The sequence below is a fragment of the Cupressus sempervirens genome, chromosome 5 (genome assembly GCF_028749045.1).
Source record: "Cupressus sempervirens isolate cs-2001-9-10 chromosome 5, ASM2874904v1, whole genome shotgun sequence".
Lineage (NCBI taxonomy): Eukaryota > Viridiplantae > Streptophyta > Pinopsida > Cupressales > Cupressaceae > Cupressus > Cupressus sempervirens.
Window position 1 is genome coordinate 420,287,309 of NC_143122.1, and position 24,074 is coordinate 420,311,382.

The window sequence follows — 24,074 nt, forward strand, 5'->3', positions numbered from 1 at the left end:
CCTAGGATAGATGAACTCATAGATGAACTTCATGGAGCAATATATTTCTCTAAAATTGATTAACATTCATGATACCATCAAATCAGAATGAGGAAGGAGGATGTTCCCAAGATGGCATTTAGATGTCATTACGGGCATTTTGAGTTTCTAGTGCTACCCTTTGGCCTAACTAATGCTCCAACCACCTTCCAATCATGTATGAATCATATATTTCGAAAAAAACTCAGGAAATTCCTTCTTATTTTCTTTGATGACCTCCTTATCTATAGCAAAACATGGGCAGATCATCTCCAACACATTGATGAAGTCCTAAGTATATTGGAATCTGAATCCCTATTTGCAAAAGCATCAAAGTGTGAATTTGGATTAGAAGAAATTCTATATCTCAGTCATAAAATTAGTGCCAAAGGTGTAAGCATGGATGAGCAAAAGATTAAAGCAATAAGAGAATGGCCAAAACCCAAAACTCTAACTCAACTTAGAGGGTTCTTGGGCCTATGTAGCTACTATAGATGATTTGTGAAGAATTTTTCAAAATTAGCATCTCCTTTGACAAACCTGACCAAGAAAGGAAATTTCAGATGGAATGAAGTAGCACAAGAAGCTTTTGAAGAATTAAAAGAAAGAATGAGTTTGTGCCCAATCTTAGCTGTCCCAAATTTTACACAACCTTTTGAATTACAACGTGATGCTTCTGGTGAAGGAATTGGGGCTATGCTTATGCAAAACAAACACCCTATTGCTTTCGAAAGACAAAAAACTTTCTAAGATAGAAAGACACTTCTCAATTTATGATAAGGAAATGTTAGCTATCATGCACGCACTAGCAAAATTCAGGCAATACCTAGTGTGTGGAAGGTTCAATATTAAAACAGATCACAATAGCCTAAGATTCTTCATGAGTCAAAAGGATCTTAATGATCGTCAATCAAAAGGATCTTAATGATCGTCAATAAAAATGGATAAGTAAAATCCAAGCCTATAACTTTGATATTGAGTATGTCAAAGGAACCCATAACATGGTAGTTGATGCTTTATCCAGGCAAGGACAACTGAATACTATTACTAGTATCACAGATAATTGGAAAAATGAAATTATTGTAGAATATGCTAAAGATTCGAGAACTAATGAGATCATGGAAGGAAACATAACCAATGATGAAATCAAAATTGTGGAGGAGCTCATAATATGCAAAGGAAGAATATTTCTGGTAGCAAATTCCAAAGTTAAAAGAAAGATCATGAAGGAGTATCATGACAACCCCCTATCTGGTCACACTGGATTTTACAAAACTTATAGAAAGGTAAGAGAAACGTACTCCTGGAAAGGTATGAAGAAGGACATCATAAAGCATGTCCAAGAATGTATAACATGTCAGAAAAATAAATCTGAACAACATTACCCAGCTGGTTTATTACAACCATTACCTATTCCCAATCAAAAGTGGGAGAGAATTTCTATGGATTTCATCACAGGCTTACCTAAAGTGAAAGAAAAAGACTCCATCCTAGTAGTGGTGGATAGGCTAACAAAATTTGCACATTTCTTTCCCATATCCATACATTATAAAGCACCACAGATAGCAAAATTATTCTTTAAAGAGATTTTCAGGCTTCATGGATTGCCAAGAAATATCATAAGTGATAGGGATAGAAAATTCCTCTGCCTATTCTGGAAAGAACTCTTTAGGTTAGCAGGAACTAAATTAACCCCCAGAACTAGTTATCATCCCGAAATAGATGGACAAACCAAAATTGTCAATAAGTGGATAGAAGGTTATCTCAAAAATTATGTGACAGGACAAAAAAATACATGGGTCAAATGGTTGTACTTGGGAGAATATTTTTATAATAATACCCATCATATGTCAATCAAGAAGAGTCCATTTAAGGCATTATATGGATATGAAGCCACTACATTTGGAGATTTAATCAGCCAAGCAAGCAAGATACCAGGAGCCAAGGACTTCATTCAACAAAGCACTAATATTATGGAAGTTCTCAAAGATAATCTTCGCCATGCTCAGAACCAACAGAAGATATATGCTGATCAAAGGCGAGTAGAAAGGTCATTCCAAGTTGGAGATCTAGTATTCCTAAGGTTGCAACCATACAAACAAACCTCACTCAAGATCAGTGGAGCAAAGAAATTAAAACCTTGTTTCTATGGGCCATACTGGATCCTAAGAAGGATAGGAGAAGTGGCATATGAGATAGAGCTACCTAAAAATAGTAAAATCCACAACATATTCCATGTATCCAAGCTAAAAAGGGTCCTCGAAAAGAATATAAACCCTTGTGTTGATCTGCCACCACTAGACAATGAAGGAAAGCTTGTTCTAGAGCCTAAGACTATTCTTGAAAAGAAAAATAGGAGATTAAGGAGTCAAACTATTCCAGAATACTTGGTAAAATGGAAAAATCTTCCCAAAGAAGATGATTTCTGGGTTGGAGAAGAAGTCCTTTCCCATTCAACATTGCTTGGGGACAAACAAAATCAGGAAGGGGGGACTGTAATGAACCTGGATTAATGTGTTTTTCTCTATCATAAATATTATTTATTTAGTTCAAATATTTATTGATATAATCAATTTTATTTTTATGTTGGAAATACTTTAAATTGTTTCAAACAAAATTACATACAAGTAGTAATAAATATTGCAAGTTCTGTGTAAATCATCCACAATATAAATATATTATAATATATTTAACTTCTAATATATTAATCTTGTATTATTTATGTTTAATAAATATAATTTGATTCTTATAAACATTCTTTAAAAGAAAAAACCCTAATCAATTAATAATTATTTTTATTGATACTTGTACATAATTACAAATGTTTATTATACCAAAATAATAACGCAAGCATTGAGAATTATTTAAATAAGGAAATTGAAAATTATGAATCATATGTAAAGTCACGACTTTACATGCGTGACTTGTCAAAGACATATTAATACTCGCTATTAGGGTTAGGTCATGATAGAGGGAAAAAAAAAAGATAGTGAACTCAGCATGCGTGATCAAGCAATTAAGAAGTATGACCCTACTTCGCACTGATATTCCCTCACGCCCTCAATCAGGCAGCAGGCCAAAGAAATCCGCAGGGTACCAATAGTCTACGTACACTTCTTAATAGGTACGACATTTTGCGACTATGATAATACAATGTTTTAGTTTGTAAATTATTACAATTGATGGATTTTCATTATTGTAATGGTAATTAAACTGTGCATATGACCTGATGATCTATGCATCACATATTCAATACAAGTTTCCCATTAACTTATATTGATCTAAGGTAGTCCATAAGGATTCATAGAATGCAGCCAAGTCATTTCATAAATACATTTAAACATATAATACAATATATATATATATATACATACATATATATATATATATACATATATATATATATGTATATATATATATATACATATATATATATATATATGTATATATATATATGTATATATATATATATATATACATATATATATATATATATGTATATATATATATATATGTATATATATATATATGTATATATATATATATATATGCGTAATGATAATGTGTAAATAATCATGATAAATAAAAATATTGTTACACTATAATCTTAAAGATTACCATTGAAATGTATTTCAAACTATAGCCCAGGAAGCCTTGTTCTCATCTGAGCTATGACATCTCCAGATAGGGAGTGGGTGGAGGGAGAGGCGAAGTAAATTCAAGCACCTGATGGTATCCTCCAGGGAGCCACTTGTAGCTTGTTTCATGTGCCCTTTGCATCGTCAATCTACCGTCTCCAATAGTCATAACCCAAAGAAAGTAGTTTTCCTGGTGCTATACAGTGAAACTTTTAAACCAATTAAATGATATTGTTCAATCCCTCCATTTTGAATAATAATAAGGATCTAAGGCATGTTAACTGAATGACTTTCCTAAAATTATACTAAATTTTGAACAAAAGGTCAAAGAATTAAAAAGGGGTCATTACACTCATACTCAAACTATCCCAACATAAAATCTGCAAACCCTATGATAAACATCAAGCAATTAAATGGCTCTTTGTTCCACAAGCAAAACATTTCAACCACATACATTTTTAAACAGAATGTAACCTAGTTTATGCTCTTTGCTCAGAAACTAGAAAAGATTACAAATCCATGAATAGGAGACAAGATTCAACATGAATGTAAACCCCTTTGTTGTGCTTTATTCATTTTCCTTTAAAAAAAAACATGAAAGATGTACAAAAAATAACTCAGAAATCACCTAAAAAATACAAACTATTTACATTAAAACTTAAATACTACTCAATACAAGAAGAAATGCTAGGTGTGTGGCTTTCACAGCCTAAGCAGAGCTCCTAGAACTAAAAATTGAAAATCAATCAACAACCTTTATCAAGGAAGAAATTATTGGATTTGATCAAAAGATGACAAGTGTCCCCTCATAATTCTTTCCCAAGAAGCTAAATAACCTCTCTCTACCTTCTCCCATCAACTACTAATCATATCCTCTCTGTTTTTCCTTTCTAAATGCAAAGTATCTCAGCAAAAGACAAAAATCTGATAACTAAACCTAGATATGTGCCAATTGATCAATTTGAAGCCAAAATAGCACAAGAACTCAAAATAACTACATACAAGAGTCACTGAATATGTTTAAGGTGTTTTTCCACTAAATTCTACAACTAACAACTCAAAACACCTGATAAAATATGCAAATCACTCTGAGAGACAAAACCTCCTATAGCACGTATCGGTGACATTCTATGCAAAAACTAGCTCCAAAAATGGATGGCTTGACTTTTACCGATTCCAACAGTATATTGAAGTCTATGTTTTGAGTAAAAATTTGACCTCTGGTATGCATTTGAAAATCAAGCTCCCATTCTAGTTTTGCATATTTAAATTCACAAATTTGAAAATTTTAAGAAACTATATAGTATACACTATAGAGTTTTACATTTATAAGTTCAATTTTTCAAATGAACACCATTTATTGATTTCAAGAAGTATTAAAACAAAAATGTTTTATTATGTTTTTTTACTCTTCCCTAAGTCCACCTAGGTGCCTAACATGTGCCACATGGCACCATATTATTGGTTCAACCTAGACACCCGTCACCATGTGTCCATTTTAGACTTTCCTTTGCTGCCACATCATCTAACACCATGTCACCATTAGCCTAGGCCCACTGCCATGTGGCACCTAGGTGCTTCCCCACATTCCTTAACTGTTGAGCAAATTGTTATTGTAGGAATGCACCAACCACAGGATGCACCATGTGGTGCAATCCTCTACCTCCACTACCACATCATCACATCAATCGGTTTGTTTAAAAATTTCTTGTAGTGGCCTCTAGCTAGCCGACCATAGGTCGAGCCCACCACACATGACTTGCCTTTTCAAAAGGTTGTTGTCTTTAAGACATTTAAAAGGTGAGTGTTTGAGTATTTAAATAACATAAAAGCAACATATCTGCTCAATGTGGGACTATGTTTTTTCACTGTTTTACCTCTTTTACTATGGCTAGCAGATCTCTTTGGCAATATCAAGCCTTTTCAAATCTTCCCACAACCTCCTCTAACTCAGAACAACACATAGACCACAAATCTTTTATAAATCAAAACTCAGGCTCCCAAATCAGCTTCTAGTAAAATGACATCGTCTTGTCATTAATGACTTCATCATCTGTGTGGAGCTCCATTTGGCATGTGGCTTTATATATTGATGCTACCCTCTCTTCTCCTCTATCCATCTTTGGCCTAAGTCGATAGACTGGAAAATCATTTCCTCCCTTTTAAAAAAATTCGATGAGATCCACAAAAAGTCTGACTTACAAAACAACCTTCCAAATACAAATCAATTTTGAAATCATTACCAACATCTACACCTAATCAGCCATTATGTCTATGTCACACTGCAAAAATTAACTACAACCATCATTGCTCAATGAAAAATTATTAACAGACAACAACCTAGTTTCTTTAATAAATGGACATGGTAGCTATGTCATATTGCTCTTTAGTTGCAATTATATATTAACACCACTACTTATGTTGCCTATATGCAATTTGTTCTTGTGTGTAAAACATTCTTGCATATGTAAAATGTCTCCTCACATGCCTTTGCTCTATATTTACATAGTGGCTTCTTACATATCATGGTTGCTCATTTGATGCAACTTTGCCTCTACTCAGAACAAACTCCAAAGTGGCTCTTCTTCTACTAGCAATATTTTCCTCTATCATTTTGGAAAGGTATGGTATCATACAACTAGAAACTCCTTTATTATTCCCTTTACCACATAAGCTATTTTTTGTTTTGATTGCTATGTAGAGAAAGCAACTTCTTTTAATTAAAACAAAAGTGAGACATTTGAGTTGGGTTGAGCACAAATCAGCCTTGTAATATTTGAGATAGAGAATGCTCCCTTGTCATATATTTTCAAATTATAAACTCCAAAAACAAAGTCTTGGCATAGCTCATTGGAAAATAAAATAAAAATCATTCTCCTTCAAAAGGTCAAGATCACCCTTAATTTCAATTCTTTGCTTCAACCACCATTTATTTCCTACCTTTGAGAACCAACTCCCACAGATGAGTTGTTACAAATGGGATTATATGCATTTTCTCCCAATTCTTCACATGTAGAACAACCCATGTATCCACTTGATTTTAATCAATTCTACAAATTGTGAATTTGTGTCTAGAGGCCCATCAATTGGCCTTAAAAACTAATTCAATCAAGTAACTAGGCCACAAAAATTGGCATGAGTGTTCAATCCTACACACCTTACAATACTACAAATTCTCAGCCCATGATGAATTCCTAGTCAAAATATTTTAATTGCCAAACATCCATACTTCAAATATCCCACTAGTAAATTTAGCCCTAAATTTCAACGAGAAAAGGTCAAAATTTCAACTAGAGTTGGTCAAATAGTCAACTAAAACTGTCATCAATCTTTTTTAGTCAATTTTTTGTCACAATTATTATTCATCAAAATTTTGACTTTAAAAGGTTTACTTATTGACAAGAGGTTCATCAATTTTCTTAGTCTAGCCTGAACTCCTATTTCCTCATTTGCATCCATCACTAGTCAAAATTTTGACCAACACCCCTTGACTTTTTTGATAGTGAAGCCAAACCTTCAAAGGAAAAAATGACCAACCATCATTGAAATTTGTGACCCTTGTTGATCAAAATTGTGACCAAGACCCCTTAATCTTCTATGGTGGTGCCATACCATGGATGGTAGAATTGACCAACTGTCATCAAAATGTGTGACCTTTGTTGGTCAAAATTGTGACCATCACCCATTAATTTTCTACAGTGGTACCATACATTCAATGACAAAGGGAGGAAATGTTCATCTAAATTGAGACCAATGTTTGGTAAAAATTTAGACGGGTTGTGCCAATTATTGCAAAATCTTTGCTCTCACAAGAGCCTTCTAAACTAAAAAAATTGATTATAAAGCATAATTGCTCAGTGTGAGACTTAGGGTATCATGCACATTTCTACCTCCACACCATTTTTTTGTTCATCACATGATTTATTTCATACAAAAAAATGGGAAGGAGGAAGAAATGTACATGATATCTTGAGTCTCTACTGAGCAATTATGATTTACAATCAAATTTTGTGCAGTTTAAAAGGTTCCTACGAGAGAAAAGCTTTTGCAATAATTGGCATAGCCCATATATTAGACCAAATCCTCTTAAAGACTGATTTATAATTTCAATAAAGGAAGTTGAGTTTAGATGTGTCAAGCACATTTCAAATCTTTTCCTTGGGACTATATTTTCTTACACTCTAAAATGAAGGCACTTTAGAAATAATCAACATTTATTTTATCCAATGTTTGTAACATAATGTACCCACCTTATGAAAAAGGAATGGATTTTGTCACATAATCTTAGGAGATCGTGTGAAGAAATATTTTGCAAATAAAATAAAATAAAATGGTCTATATTGATATGCTCAAAGAGGTCACCATTATCAAGGATCAAATTCATAAGCAATCCATAATAAAGTTAGAGAATAAATCATTGTTGTCACGATTGCAAGGCCCAATATTTGGTGAAAAAATGTACAAGCCAAAAAGAAATGCCAACTTACCTAAGCCACTGGGCATTAAGGAGTTCCTTGCTACTAAAATAACGATACAAATGAAAAGCAAATCTTACATCCCAGCCTGATGATGCCAAACCTTTAATCCAATAGAGAGGAATTAAACATCAAACAAATTTTCCATTGAAAGTTTGACTATATCATGTAATGTGCCCAAAAATGAAAAACTTGAATGAGATAAAACTATTTTACTGTATATGAAATTACTTACAATTCCTCAAAAGAACCACCATACAAAGTGTTACATTCAAAGCTAATTGTTATATAATGTGCAAGGCGCATCTCCTCTATCTCTGGCAAAGTTACCTCCAAAATCTTCACACAAGGAGAAAACAATCTTGCTTCAAAAAGAAAATAATAATTTATCTGTTAAAAAGTTGTCCATAGTATTCACTCTACCTTCCATATTTTGTTTTAAATCTTGAAGTCTAGAACAAATTGCAAAATTCAGTTACCTTTGTAAGAACTCATAAAAATTATTAAGTAAGACATAAATTTTAGCCTGGGATGCAAAACAAGATTTTGAACTAAAAATGTTTAGATGAGGATATCAAATGAAAAGTATTGAATTTTTAATATTGAGAAAACAAGAAGTAGGAATCACATTTGTGTATATTACATCCATAATTCCCTGCCAATAGATCTAAAGCATGATGATAGGTACTTCTTATGTTGGCATCACAATCATCAAACCACTGTAACTCACACACAAATAAAATACAGATAAATGGTACAATGAACAAGAACCAAAAATAAAGTGATATGGTTGTGACAACTAATCAAAAATTTTCTAATTTTTTCCTTCCTATAGAAGAAAACATAATTTCTTTTGAGTTTCTTACATCTATAAATAAAAATGGAAAGGAATTGAAAAGTGATAATTAGAAAAATAAAAATTCATGTTACCTTTGTTTACTTTACAAGCTTGAGATCCCTAATAGAATTGTTTATTTGCAACAAGGGTAGGTTTAATTGAGACTATAAAACCATAGATGGTACAAGGAAAGAATTAAAATTTTTAGATTTTAGAAAAACCTACATGGTAGATTTAAGGTTAACTATCCTCATTTAATAAGTAGCACAACAACACACTGAAAAAGCTTTTAAGCCAACCAAATTTAGAGCACCTGTAGAATATCAAATGTCATTCAAAGCTAAGTAAATGTTTGCATTCTTTAAACTAAAAATCACCACAAGCAATATCCTAAGTAGCTGATCCTAGTTTTGGTTTGGATTCAAATTTGGGGATTTGACAAAATATTTTGGGTTGATTCCCTATTCCCCAGGAATATATAGACATTTTTAAAATATTTATGTGTGTGTATGTATTTATGTATGTATATTCATAGAATCCATACATGTAACATATCAATGCTCATTCACCATTAGTTCAAAACTTCAAACTTCAACCATATAATGATAATAATAAGTTAAAAGCATGGTTCTCATTAAATGATAAATTCATAACTATCAATATATGATTATATTATATTCATGCTTTAAAAAAAATTCAATGTCGTTACATGATGAAAATTTAAATCACAGGCAATATTTCAATGTTCCATATTTAGAAATTAAAACAATAAGCTTAATATCGCATTCCATGTTCTACTTCATTTTCTTATCGAAATCAAGGTGAATATTTGGTTTTGCTTCAACTTCATTTGAAACAATAGTTATGGAACTTGCTATGTCATGTGGCAAAAAAATATTTAAAAAGTCAAAGTGGGCCCCTTTTTCCTTGACCAAACACCAAGATTCATGTGTATCCTCTTGGATTCCACTCGGCTCCCAACAAGATACCAGAGTGGAATTCAAATTCTCTATGAGTTCCCTAATGAGTGATTCATAAAGAATCTGGACTCCACTCTAGAATCTTGTTAGGATCCAAGAAGGATCCAAGCGGGATCCACATCTGGATCTCACAAGAATCAAGATTCAATGTTTTTTAGAGGGATTTGGTATCTTAGTCAATATAAATCTTCAACCAAGAACACCAACTAGATAGGGTGGACATGTCACCACTGAAACTAGCACCTTAAAGAGGGATTTTTTATTCTAAACAATAAAGCTAAAACTCCCCAAGCTCATTCCAGCATTATAACATGAATTTGTTAACTCATCTACAAGAAAAGAGAGCTCAAACTCAAATATATAATGCAAGAGCATCCAAATAATTAACTTAAATTATCAAATTCCTTGGCAAGAGCATCTAGGACATAATATTAAAATGCAATCAATCACTGAGCCTATTAGCTCTTTCCTACCACCAAGTTTGGAACATAGTAACTTTGTGGATAGAATCAAAGAAAAACAATGCCATACATATGGATAACAAAGACTGATTCAATTTCCTCCTCATGTATATTTTTGTCTACATACAAGGACTAGAATATATCAATGGCCTCACCAAACCTCCACTATAAATCTAAAGGAAAACATAAGACCTTTTTCCTAAGATAGAATTAACCAAGAAAAATAAGAACACTATAAATTTAGAGCTTATATTAATAGAAAACACTACATTTTCTTTGTTCCATACATAAGTGAATAGGCTAGGTATATAGAGGCTCACAGAGTATTTGAAGCGAGTAATATGATAAAAATGCTGGAAGGAATTCCAATGGAGATGAGAGAGATGTAGTGAAACACATGGTCTATGAAGTGAATGTGAGGCATAGAGATCCAATCTATTCCTCTGCTAGAATCGTGTGGAACATCCACCAATAGATTACCAAGTTGCAGGCAGAAAAGCCCAGTCTACAAGTACAAAGAATCTCCAATTATCATTGAGTATTTGGAAAATAGATTAGGAATTTTTATCAATAATTATCTAATATTGTTACAACGTTGGTTTGAACTGAGTAGCCATTTGGGGAAGATATTTTGAATGTTTAACAACTCTTTAAAAAGTTGCTCAAAAGTTGTTAAGCAACTTTTTAACCAACTTTGCATTTTTGTGCATTATAATGCCCCTAGCGACCAAACTTGGTCCAAGACTTTATTTTGTGATCCCTAATGTATCTAAACATGAAAAACATGAAAAATAACCATGCTAACACCTATTTGTAATATATGGGTTCATTTATGACCAATAGCTAGCTAGGGGCTTATAAATTGCCAATCCTGGAATTATGGTCTTACAATGTGATCCAAAGACAAAACTAATGTTCCTAAGCATGGTTAGAGGTCTTAATGACCTTAGTGAACTAATTATTTACATGATGGTGGAGTGGGTGCTCTTGCACCAAGGATTTTTGGTTGTCACAATATCATAGCCAAATAACTACTTCAGATTGGCATCGGTTTAGAGTATAGCTCATCTAAATCCTTCTTCAAATTTTGCATGTATACTCACAAAAGGTCCATATGGAGAAAGTAAGCTCTAGAAGTTCATGAACCTTGATCTTACTTATCTCCATACTCTCAATAGAAAATGGCAGATAAATTGATAACAAAGATGCAACAACAAAGGGATGATTTAGAGAAATATTATGAATGGATATAGGCTATAAGCATGAGTCCATATTAGAATGTCACATAATATCATATAAACAACAAAAACACCATAAAATTGTAATAATAGCATCATGATCATACCATCGTATCATCATATGCTTCAAGTTCAACATCAAAATAATAAAATGTCAAATGATAAATCATAACATCAAGTTCAAGTAAAGGAAATAGAGCCTGCATAACCATATTTTTTTGTCATACCCTTTTTGCAAAGAACTCAAAAATTATTCAAATTAAACAAGTATGAACTGTAAGAGACTAAGAAAGAAGGCAAAGGTGTTACCTCACCTGGATGAGAGTAATAATGAGACAAAGAACCATTAAGACTAAATCCAAGAAGACCAGATCTGAACATTCTGGTTCATTCAAATTAAAAAATTGGTTTGCCTTCATAGCACTATCAAGTCAATAGCATGAACATTATTTTGTGTCTAGAGTGTCATCAATGTTTTTAAATATAGAATGAAAAGGTTGTAAGTATGCATTTCTACCACATGCAATGATTTTGAGATACAGACCTATGCAATCCAATCTCCCAAGGAATAGATAGCACCACTTATCATCATCTTTTCCAAAATAGGATTCTTCATAAAGTGATGTTAGAATAGTTACTAAAATGGTCATAAATTATGTTCTTATAGTAAAAGAATACTTTGACTTAAGAAGAAAACTACATAATATTAAAACATGACATTGTGCTTTAAAAACTAAAAAGGTACCTATAACAAAGAACTTCATTTGGACTTGCTAATTGGTTGTCACTATTAACTATAAGCTTATCTTTAAAGTTTGAGCTTCACTTGGTTTCGAGAATATTTTAATATTCTCTACTAAAAAAGGCTAACCATGTGAAGGTGGAAGCTTGTTTGGCCCTTCCCCCACCGCCCCCCCCCCCCCCCCCCCCCCCCCCCCACCCCCCCCCCCCCCACATCACTCTAAACTCCCCATTAACATTTAATAGCATTCATCCATTCATCCATTTTTGAAATATAACATTCAATCATTATAATCACATGATAACATTCATCAACACATAAAATTCATTAACACACAACAATCATTTCTTTTTGGCTTTCTTGCTATTTTTTTCCATGAAATTTCTAAGAGGAATATCAATGTCCTCATCATCCCCCTCCTCTACTGGCTCTAATTGCAATGAATGACTCCTCCTCATCTCTTCAGGAACATGAGGCCACTGTACCAAAGGGGGGTCTGCTACAATAACAACTACTTCATGAGTTAAATTCACACCATATTATATTAGTGAATTACAAATTTTTATTTAAGTAAAAGAACTATAAATCAAAAAATTAATTTAAAAGAACAAAAGATAGATTTTGTTTACCTGAATGTGCAACATGATCTACCTACTGATTAGTTTGAACATCCTTCGACACTCATTCAACATGACATGATTCTATATCCTGTAAAATATACACAAAAGGTTTACACCAAGTTCAATTAAATATGTTAAATTGTATTAATAATTACATAATTAGTTTTAAATAGAAAATGAGCACCTCCATGGAGAGTACGATGCACATTAGGGGCTTCATGATGCAGCGTATGATCTATGTCATGATTAACAGGCTAGATTGCAATGTCATGCACATTATTATCAAATAGATTGTTGCTCAAGTATTCAATTTCTAATATATTTTTTGGCATATTTACCTGTGCATATGATGCAGGAGACTGTTTGGTTGTGGTAGTGGAAGCTTGATGTAGGTGTTTAGCCATGGCTACATAGCCTTGCTTAAAGGCAATTCTTTTGTGTTCTTCTATGGCCTCAATATTAAAATCAAAGCCTTGCATTTTTTTTTTTAATTAACAAAATTATTTGCATTTTATAAATATTTTTTCTCTACAATTCATTTACTGCTACTTACAACTCATGCTTTGATTTTAGAATATCCCCTAGAGCGAAGTTTGTGCTACCCAATCTTTTCTAGCCTGGCCTTTTTTGCCTTTAATGTGTCTTGCAACCTATGAAAAGTTTGAAATATGTTAGATGATATAGATATAAAGATTAGTACTAATTGGTGCATTATTACATTAATGTACTAGTAGTTAATACTATTGCATACCTTTTCACATTTGCTGGTATAATTCCTCTATGAACATCCCCTTTCTCTTTTGCATCCAAAATGAACTCATTCCATTCCCTCACTACAATAAAGGGAGGACACTCATACTTCAAGTTCTGGATGAGACTCTTTCTATATGAGTCCCTCACAATCTTAAGACATTTGCAAGCATTTTGTAACATTTTCTTCTCATCAAAAATATTAATACTAAAATCATGCTCTAAATCTTTGATGAGCTAATATTTTAATTTATTTTCTTGCAAGTTCCACCTTTTAAGAAAAAACACAAAAATATTAGATATAGCTAGTAAAAGAAAAGACCCGAATGAAAGGAAAAATGTTGCACCAATTAATGATATGAAAAAAAAATAGTGGGGTAAAATTAGTTCACTTATATTGATGTTCCACCTTGTATATATCTTGGGCCTGAATGTTTACAGTATGAGGTCATAAAGCTTCTTATAAAATGTATCATTTTTTGCAAAAAATGTCATAGGATAATCAATCCAAAGCTTCTTATAAATAGGTAAATGCATATTACAATATAAAAAATAATTATTTAAAGTACTTGGAATCGTAGGACATTTTAAAGACATCGATTCATCATTTTCAATTAACACCGATGTCTACATAGCTCTCATGCTAGAAACACCGGTAGCTCTAGGAAATGATGGTGAATTATCACCAATACATGCACTATGATCTATATCTAGCATAGCAGACAGTGCATCTCCTACCACAAAAAAAAATCCACTATGTGATGCACCAAAGATTAAAGTACAAATTATCAACTCATAATCAACACAAAACTAAATATAGCAAAACAAGGATTTACCAGCTAGACATCCCATTGTTATTGACATTGTAGTCAGCAATCTTGTATGGATGTTCGTCAACCTCCTAGGAGTCTCCTGCACTTGATGACCTGAACAATACATTGTTAGCAAAGACATTCTAAAATAATAAAAGTAAGAGTAAACTTAAGAAGTTTTTGAATGTTCAAAATAAAAATTTCCTTGTAACTTGTCAACTAAAAGATTATTTTACCAGTGGCAGTCGGAGCTATGCTAGTACTGGCCTCACCACGTTGTCCTTGACTAGGTTCTGGATCAATTGCTAAAAAATCCTATAACAAGAACACATATTACATATTTTACTTCACAAGATAAAAGATTATAAAATATAAATATTTATTGAACTTTTTTTATAACTAAAGATTTAGTACTACTTACTTCATAATGACAAGCTTGTGCTCTCAAATTAGATAGCCTCTTCATCATCTCCTTGAATGGAATATTTGCTTCATTCAAAATTCTCATTATTTCTAAATTAATTTTTTAATTTTTTTTCTTCAACATAATTGTTACATTAGGTGTTTTTGCAATATCATCATTAGAAGGGGTGGCTATTGGCTTTGTACTTACTATAGGTGCTTTTCCCTTACCCTGAACATCAAATTGTGAGAGGAATATCAGTAAAACTATCATAAAAACTCAAAAATTGTAAATAAAATAAAATAATAATATAACATTTTTCAACTATCTAATTTTTACAATTTCAATAAGGTTTACCATTGCTGAAGAATGGATGGAAGTAGCATCCTCATGGCCTCTATCATGTGTGGGATCCATATCATCATGTCACAAAGATTAAACATAAAAACATCAGCTAACTGAAAGTAATAGGCAAAAAAAAAAACTTATTAATAAAATGGTATATAGGACTTACAACCCTCATGATAGTAAATTTTTTTGTATCTATGTGATTTAAATAGTAATCTATTAGTAGTTCTTCCCCTACACTTATTGATTTTATTGCACAAACAAAAACTTCATTCCCCTCATGCACCTCAAATATGCAATTGGGTTGCTTACTAGTTGAGAAAGGTCACATACTATTTATAAAACCTACAATATTACCTATTGCTTTTGGTCTCCCATCAATTTACATAAAAAATGTTTTACTTTTATCATTTTCTTTCCATTGTATATTATTAGCTAATAGTGCATACCTACACACTTTTTTTATATCAAAAAATCCACATCCAATCATTGTAATTGTGACATGGACTGACATACTTGAACAATTTGACAACTTTGGTGTAACATACCTTTATTCCATCCCTAAAAATAGGGGCCCAAACCATATACTGAGGATGGAGCAATGCAATATATCCTCTCATTAACACAAAAATTGGTGTTAATCAAAAAAAAAATTAATCTTTTGACCTCTAGTTGATCTCTCTATTTTAGTCATACTACATGTAGAGCTTTCATCTACCATTTCCTCATTTCCCTCATTCAATGTAGATAGATTGACAAGTACCTATTTGGTGGGTCTTGCAATCCATCAAATGGAAATTTGATAATGTTTAAATAATATATATAGAAAAATCAAGTCATGACTCATACGTGTAGTTCTTCTTTGTCTATATGTGAGAGATATAAAATGTAGTAAGTTGAAAGTGATTATACAATTATATTTCTATACTAACCTACTTTGTCTATATATACATTATATGATTATATAATATTTCTATTTATAACATACATGCTCAATGATAAACAGGAAGAATATAAGAAAATTATGTATATTTATTGACTTATACCTACTAATCCATGTCATTATGCATGATCCATGCCAAAGGGGTCAAATTTCCTGCATATGTTAATCATTTATCTTAAGTTAGCTAAAAATTACATGATATGCATATGCTACAAATAACTTAGAAGAAAACATGAAAAATATGCAACATCATAAACATAAACAAATTTACCTTATATATGAAATGCAAGATCGTTAACAGAAGGGGTGATGATGTCTATAGTCAATCGCCTATTTGCAAAAAGGGTGATAATCAAACACAATATGAACATTGGTAATTATAAATAACATATTTTGTAATCATTAGAATTAAACACAATAAATATGTAATCAAATTTCCTACATATGTTAATCGTTTATCTTAAGTTAGCTAAAAATTACATGATGCGCATATGCTACAAATAACTTAGAAGACAACATGAATAATGTTCTATGCAACATCATAAACATGAACAAATTTACCTTATATATGGAATTTAAGATCATCAATAGAAGGGGTGATGATGTCTATAGTCAATTGCCTATTTGCAAAAAGGGTGATAATCAGACACAATATAAACATTCATGGTAATTATAAATAACATATGTTGTAATCATTAGAATTAAACACAATAAATATGTAATCATTACAATTGAAAGTAATAAATCATGTCAATCATTTAATTGATCATTTCAATTATGTCATTGATTATCTTCTTCTTCATCATCCTCATCATCATCATCATCATCATCACCATCATCATTTCCATTATCACCATCATCATCACAATCATCACCATCATCATCGCCATCATCACCGTCACCATCATCATCATCATCACCATCATTATCATCATCATCACCATCATCGTCATCACCATCATCTTGATCTTCATCATCTACTTCTTCATCATCTTCAATATCTTCTTCTTCCATAACATTATATGTTATCGGCCTTCCTCTTGGATCATGTCTAACAACAAATGACCAACCCTATTTATATGGAACCTCTGAGTAAAACATTTTCTCACATTGGCTTGGAAGAACATAGGGCTCATCTTCAACTAGCTCAAATGATCTTTTTATTAATCATTGTAAATCCATTATCATGTTGAATAACCATTATATTTGGATCATTTTGATTTAGTCGTAACCTATACCGTTTGATGGTGAATAGAACTACTTTGAAGGAGTTAAAGTTGCACTCAATTATATAATCCAAGATGCCATAGTATTGATTTTGAGATTGTTGAGGATGTATGTCATTTCTAGATGATATATTGGTGACCTTAAAAACTACAATTATCCCATAATCACAAGTTTTCTTTGTGTCATCCAAATTTTTTATGTAAAATTTGTGGCCATGATAGTACATAGCTTTGTGGTGCTTGACCTACAATTTTTGAAGCATGTGTAAATTATTTGCATCATGAGTTGACATGAAACATACATCAAGTTATGATCATTAATATATTTGTACATACCTCTCCACCTCTTAAACCCTTTACTAGATCAACTATCATCAACATAACATTGGAATCTCCATTATGATGAACTTCTGTAACCAATGAAGCAACACCTTCCCATGTTAATGAGAAACTATTTTTTTGACATTGTTCAATCCATACTATCATCCAATCAAGATTTTTTGCAATATACAAATGTATTGCATCCCACTCTTGACAACCTATATAAAAAAAATACACCAATTATAAATAACTTATATTGAAGATTTATAAGAATTAATTAACTACAATAACATCTTATATTTACCTCACACTTTCCTCGATCTACCTTTGCCCATCAAGCACTCCCCTTCAAAATTGTTAATTGAGTTGGGATCCCAAATATGATCTACATGGATCTTTTTTGCAAACTTAGAAAGATATTCATTAATATACACTATGGTCTAGTATACCATATATCCCTTCACTATAGAACCCTCAAGATGTGCTCTATATCGAACCAAGCCTTTCAAAAATTTCAAGTGCCTCTCAAATATCTACATTTACCTAGTTGGTATAGGTCCACACAATTCAATCTCCTCAACTTGATGTATGAGGTAGTGTTCTTGTGCATTGAAAAAACTTGGAGGTAGACACTTTTGCATTTCACACATAAGAAGAGGAATTTTTCTCTTCCAATGTTTTATATCTTCTTTATTGATTTCTTTAGATGACAACCACCTCATGTATTTTTCAAGATCATATATAACCTATTTGACATTTTTGGTGAAATGGTGTGGGAGAGATAAAGGTAGAACATACTGTAATATTTGTAAAATGATCTTTTCAATATTTTATAAAAGAATGAAATTAAAACTACATGCAGTATAAAAATATATAGTGAATACAAAATAACATGAATTACCTTAATAAATGTATGCCAATTATGTGTTATCAACCCTGGCCCAAATTCACTTTTCTTTGATATGAGATTGTTTATGTTCACAAAAAATCTTGTGAGAAATCATATTTTTTTTATGACTTCTTTTGTAGCATTTCTCTACTGCTCTTACAATAACCAAGGGCACTTGTATCAATCTAGTCTCCATTTTTATTTGATCAAATGCCATTTTTTCATTGCATGGTTGGATTATTCAATGTCATTACAAGTTTTGACAATTTGGTCTTTATCATGCCTTCCATCCAAGATTTTCTATAATGTCTCTATTACATTCTTTCTAATATGCACAGGATTAAACAAATGCACAACTGGGAGTTGCTCATAGTATGAAAACCTAGTAAATTGTGTAGGATAAATTTTTAGTCCTTTTGAAAGTTGGTCATTGATGCCTTGATGACCTTCACAAGCATCAATTACATCATCAATAAACCAAACATAATATCAAAATATAAACTTGAAACAAAAACCATTAGATGGAATGACATTACCTTAACGATTTATTTTATTGTATGTCAACTAAAATAGGAAAGGTGTCATTCTTTGTGGCTTTGACGTAGTCTCTTCTTTCCCATTGAAAAGATGGTTTTTAGTAATTTGATACTTATGATTTCTATGGAGAAAGTGTCTATTCTCATCAAACACCTACTTTCTTAAACTTTTTGAATGATGAGATTTCATCTTTGGACCACAAATTGGACATGCAAATTTTACCGTTATCTGAAGACCTACAAGATCATGTATAATTGGATTAAATGTGTTAACTTTGTGTTGTCACTATAACATACCAAAAAAGAGGTGTTAAGAAGAGAACATACCACAAAAATGTGTTAGCCTAGGGGCATCATGTATTGTCCATACAAGCATTGCATGAAATTAAAATTGTCTTTGCCCTATTGGTCTAGAGATGTCATATATAGTAACTCCATTCTAGAACACCATCAACTCATCGATAAGGGGTTCAATATATACATTGATATCTTTAACTTGGTACTTACCTAGTTGAATGAACAAAAATATTACATAATTATTATGACCATTTTGATGGATTAGTAATAATAAATTAATTTAGATGACCATTAAATCAAAAAATACCTGAAACTATCAGTGTCAACATTATGTGTTCTTTCTTTATGGACAACCAAGGAGGTATGTTATTGTTGATAACAAAAATAGGCCACACCAAGTAAGTAGATCTCATCTCTCCAAAAGGATTGACACCATTTTCTACCAATCAAAGCTTGAGATTATGAGGTTCTTCTTTAAACTGTGGCCATTTTCCCTCTATTTTCTTAAATGCCAAACCATCTGCAGGCATTCACATAATGTCATCTTGACTTCTATTGTGTACATGGTAATTCATAAATTGTACCAAGCTATTGCACTTGAATAATCATTTTAGACATGGAAAAATAGAAATATGTCGAAGAACCTTGCGAGACACCTTTTTTGTTAATCGATCTGATTGATATCTACTACTATGAAAAATAGGGCATTGTGTTGCAAATTCACACTATTTATGATATATAATATGATCATTTGGACATTCATATTTGTTTGATACTCCATTCCAATATCTTTCATGATGGTAGATAATTCTCGATACGAGCGAGGTAGAATGTTTGATGGTGGTAAAAAACACTCACCTATCAACCTACAACCAAAAATATAATTTGTTAATTTAAAGAATATTAATTGCTACATGAATCCAATGTTAATTGTAAGGTAACTACAAGTAAAATAATTAAAGAAGATGACATACCTTAACATACGTGTCATTGCTACATTGGATAAACCATTCATAAAATTCTAGTTCACCAACAACAATATAGTGGCCAGAAGAGTTGTTTTGGAGCCTTCATATAGGGACTCGTGTGCCTTCTCAAGTATAATTACATCAAGCTCTACATCAACATCACCATCATCATCATCATCATCTTGATCATCATGATCATCTTGATCATTGTGATCTTCATCATCGTGGTCTTCTTCCATGGTATTGTTACCTTCTACTTCAATATTCACACCTCCATGTTCCTTCATTTGGAAATCCACATCCTCTAAATTGTCATGGTCCATAACATGAAACTCAGGATGACCTATATGAAAATGATGACCTTATATTAACCATGACCACAATGTCATTATCAAATCATGTCATATGTATTTTATAAATTATTAAAATACATACCAATGGATGATATTCATTTCCCCCTTCAATGTGACCATGTTGCCTACAATGTTCCTTAGCTATTTTGATTAGATATCTTTGAGTCTTTAAGCCCTTACAAATTTTGCAAGGACAATAACATTTTTCATCACCTTTTCTTTTTAAGTTAGACCATAGTCTAGCAATTGTCTCCCTTTTCGTGTGTTGATATCGTTAAACATGGTCTTTCTTGAATGGAATGACTCATTGGTGGAAGAAGGATGATTTTTTTGCAACTTGCAAATGGAGTAGTAAGAGGAAGACACACATAGAAATGAATACTAAAGCGAGACAAATGGAAAGAGGTATAGATAGAGAGATAAATTGATAAAGAGATAAAGAAATATAAAAAATGAATAGAAAAAAATGCGTAGTTGACCTTCCATAACTCTACCTCTACATATTGCACTTGCTACATAAAGGAACTTATTGAAAAAATGGGTAGCAGTAGCCAAGAAGAGAATAGGAGAGTCCATTTGGCTCAAGAGGAGGATGCACAAAGTGACCAAGGGGCAAGAGGAAATGATGATCTAGAGAGAGGAGATTCTTTAATATTCAATAGAACCCTATTGAAGACTATCACAAAGCAAGAACTCCCCAAAGAAAGATATTATTTAGAACTCTCTACAAGGTAAGAGGTAAGATCTTCAAAGTTATTCTAGATTCTAGTTCAACTGATAATATACCCTCAGTAGAAATGGTAGAGAACCTTGGAATGAAGAAGTTGCCTCATCCTTGTTGGAAATATTCAAGATGTGAAAAGTTATTGAGAGGGGAGGGGTGAATCAGTAACTTTTAAAATTCTTCCATATAAATTTACCACAAATCAATCTATGCTACTGCATTCATTAATACTGAAAGATAAAACATTCATCACACAAAAGAACACAATATTTTAGTGACCCATAAACCTTCCAAATAGAAAGTAAAACTAGGGTGGGAATGACACCCACAAATTTCACTATTGCAGCATAAAGTTGGTCTGTTAAGGCTTACATTGACCGCTTCTAGTGAGCTACCCTATTAGGAGCACAAAGGAATGCTAGGTCCACCTTGCTAGAGGATTTAAAAACATACAATGAAGTATGCACTTGGTTAAGATATTTATACAAAGACTATTAAGTCTACCTTGTTAAAAGTTTTAGAAACTGATTCACCTATTAAGATGAAGTAGTGGATCTACTTATAATTGATTTTTGATAAGATCCTTTATGTACTAATCACCTGATGTGATGGATATAACTTTTTTCCCTCTGTATAGACCTTGTTGTATTCCTTGATCTGCTGCTAATAATTCTTTTGCATGTACTTCTCAAAAATACTTCACATTACTTCTCTATTACTTAATACAAATGATATCTTACAATACACCTTACATATATACCTTTCAAATATACAAAACTATAAGGTTAGCCAAAACACAAGTGAACAACACATTACAAAGTCATCCCAATAGTAAATAACTCAGGTTCACTGAACTAACTCAGTGACCTTTTGATACTCAACATCTATTACATTACATGGCATCGTCATGCACTCAGTAGAAGTGAAGGCTCGGTCCATACTAATCACTCAAATTAGTTCTAAATTTGGTGACCACTGGTGACTCAATAGATGTAGTGTCACTTGGTAGATAGTGCAAATTGAGTTTACCTTGCTTCACTCGGTAAACACTACTTCTTCCAATGCTCAATTTACACTGAATCTCCATGACACAAACTTATTGCTTGATAAACACTGTGAATCTTGGTAGACACTACTAATCTTCACATTGCCTGTATTCACTTGGTAGCCACTATTCTGCTTGGTGTAAACTACTAAACTCTTCGAAGCTTGGTTAAGACTAGAATGCTTGGTGAGCACTACTTAACTACTAAGCTTACAAGGTAACCACTAAATGCTCAGTTTAAATTATAGACTGAGTGATGAGCTTGGTAAGCATTCAGAATCAAATAAGTGTTGTCACTAATGACAAATACAACATAATGCTAACAATCTCCCCCTTTGGAATTAGTGAAAAAAACACTTATGAGCCAAAACTTATGTACACTGACATTCTGACTTTTGATTTTTCAAAATTGATCTTTGTAAAGTTGTTGTATATACATATCTTACATATCTCCCCCATACATATGGCATAATATATACATAGCTTTTATCTGTACATATATCAATTCTATTTTCTTCTTGATTTCTCCCCAAGTCTCTTTACTTTCCCTATTCTCTTCCCTTATTCATCTCATACTCCCCCTTTTTGACAATAATGTCAAAGAGTATATGCAGTAAATTCAAATGGACACCAAAATGTGAGAGAAACTCAGAGTGTACCTTGAGAATAAGAGCTAATGTCTTATCCCAATTATCTTGCAAAATTTTGTAGGTGGAGAGTGCCACTTGAACTTCTACAAAAAGTTCAATCATATGATCTGGTATTGAAAAATTATTTTCTTGCACCAATGTTTTTGAATAAGTAATATGTTTCTACATTTGGTCCATAATTGGAAGGATCATATTCTGGATGTCAATTAGTGTAAACTTGATCCTAGCTTCCTCTTTGAGTAGCTCTGCTTGCATTTCTGACAAAAAATTCACCTTCATGTGATGTGATGAGCTTGAGCTAGGGTCAAGATGTAACTTTTGAGCACTAGCCTTCATGTCCACATCAATCTTATTTAATTTTTCTTTAATATCCTTGGTATACTCAATAACATCAAAAAGTTTTCCAAAAAGTAATGTTACATTTGTAAAGGATTGTTCAAGGTAGCTCAAAATTGTGGATAATTCTACTTGTGTTATTGCAATGTGCTGAGCAATGTGCTCGAGCACCTTACTGTCAAATTTCTTCTTTGCCTTTTCAGTGAGCTTCTCTTGGCTAGAAGTGTCCTCATTGAACTTATTTAAAACCTCTTCTAATTGTAACAAAATGTGTTGAGATGGATCAACATTAATACCTATAGCTTCATTAATTATGTTTTTGGCATTATCAATTATTGTAAATTCTCTGTCGCTCTCTTCTGTTAGCTGCTTCTGCCTTGCCTTTTGCTCTAAAAGTTGACTGACCAATCTCATTTCGTTGGCTGAGGTAGTGTCCAAATCTATCTTAGGGATAATAATTTAT

At 32.2% G+C, this 24,074-nt stretch overlaps 1 pseudogene; it reads left to right on the forward strand.

The window, feature by feature from the left end:
* Positions 1-1,019: 1,019 nt before the first annotated feature.
* The window catches only part of LOC149556573 (beta-galactosidase 5-like), a 188,353-nt pseudogene continuing 165,298 nt past the window's right edge, over positions 1,020-24,074 (forward strand).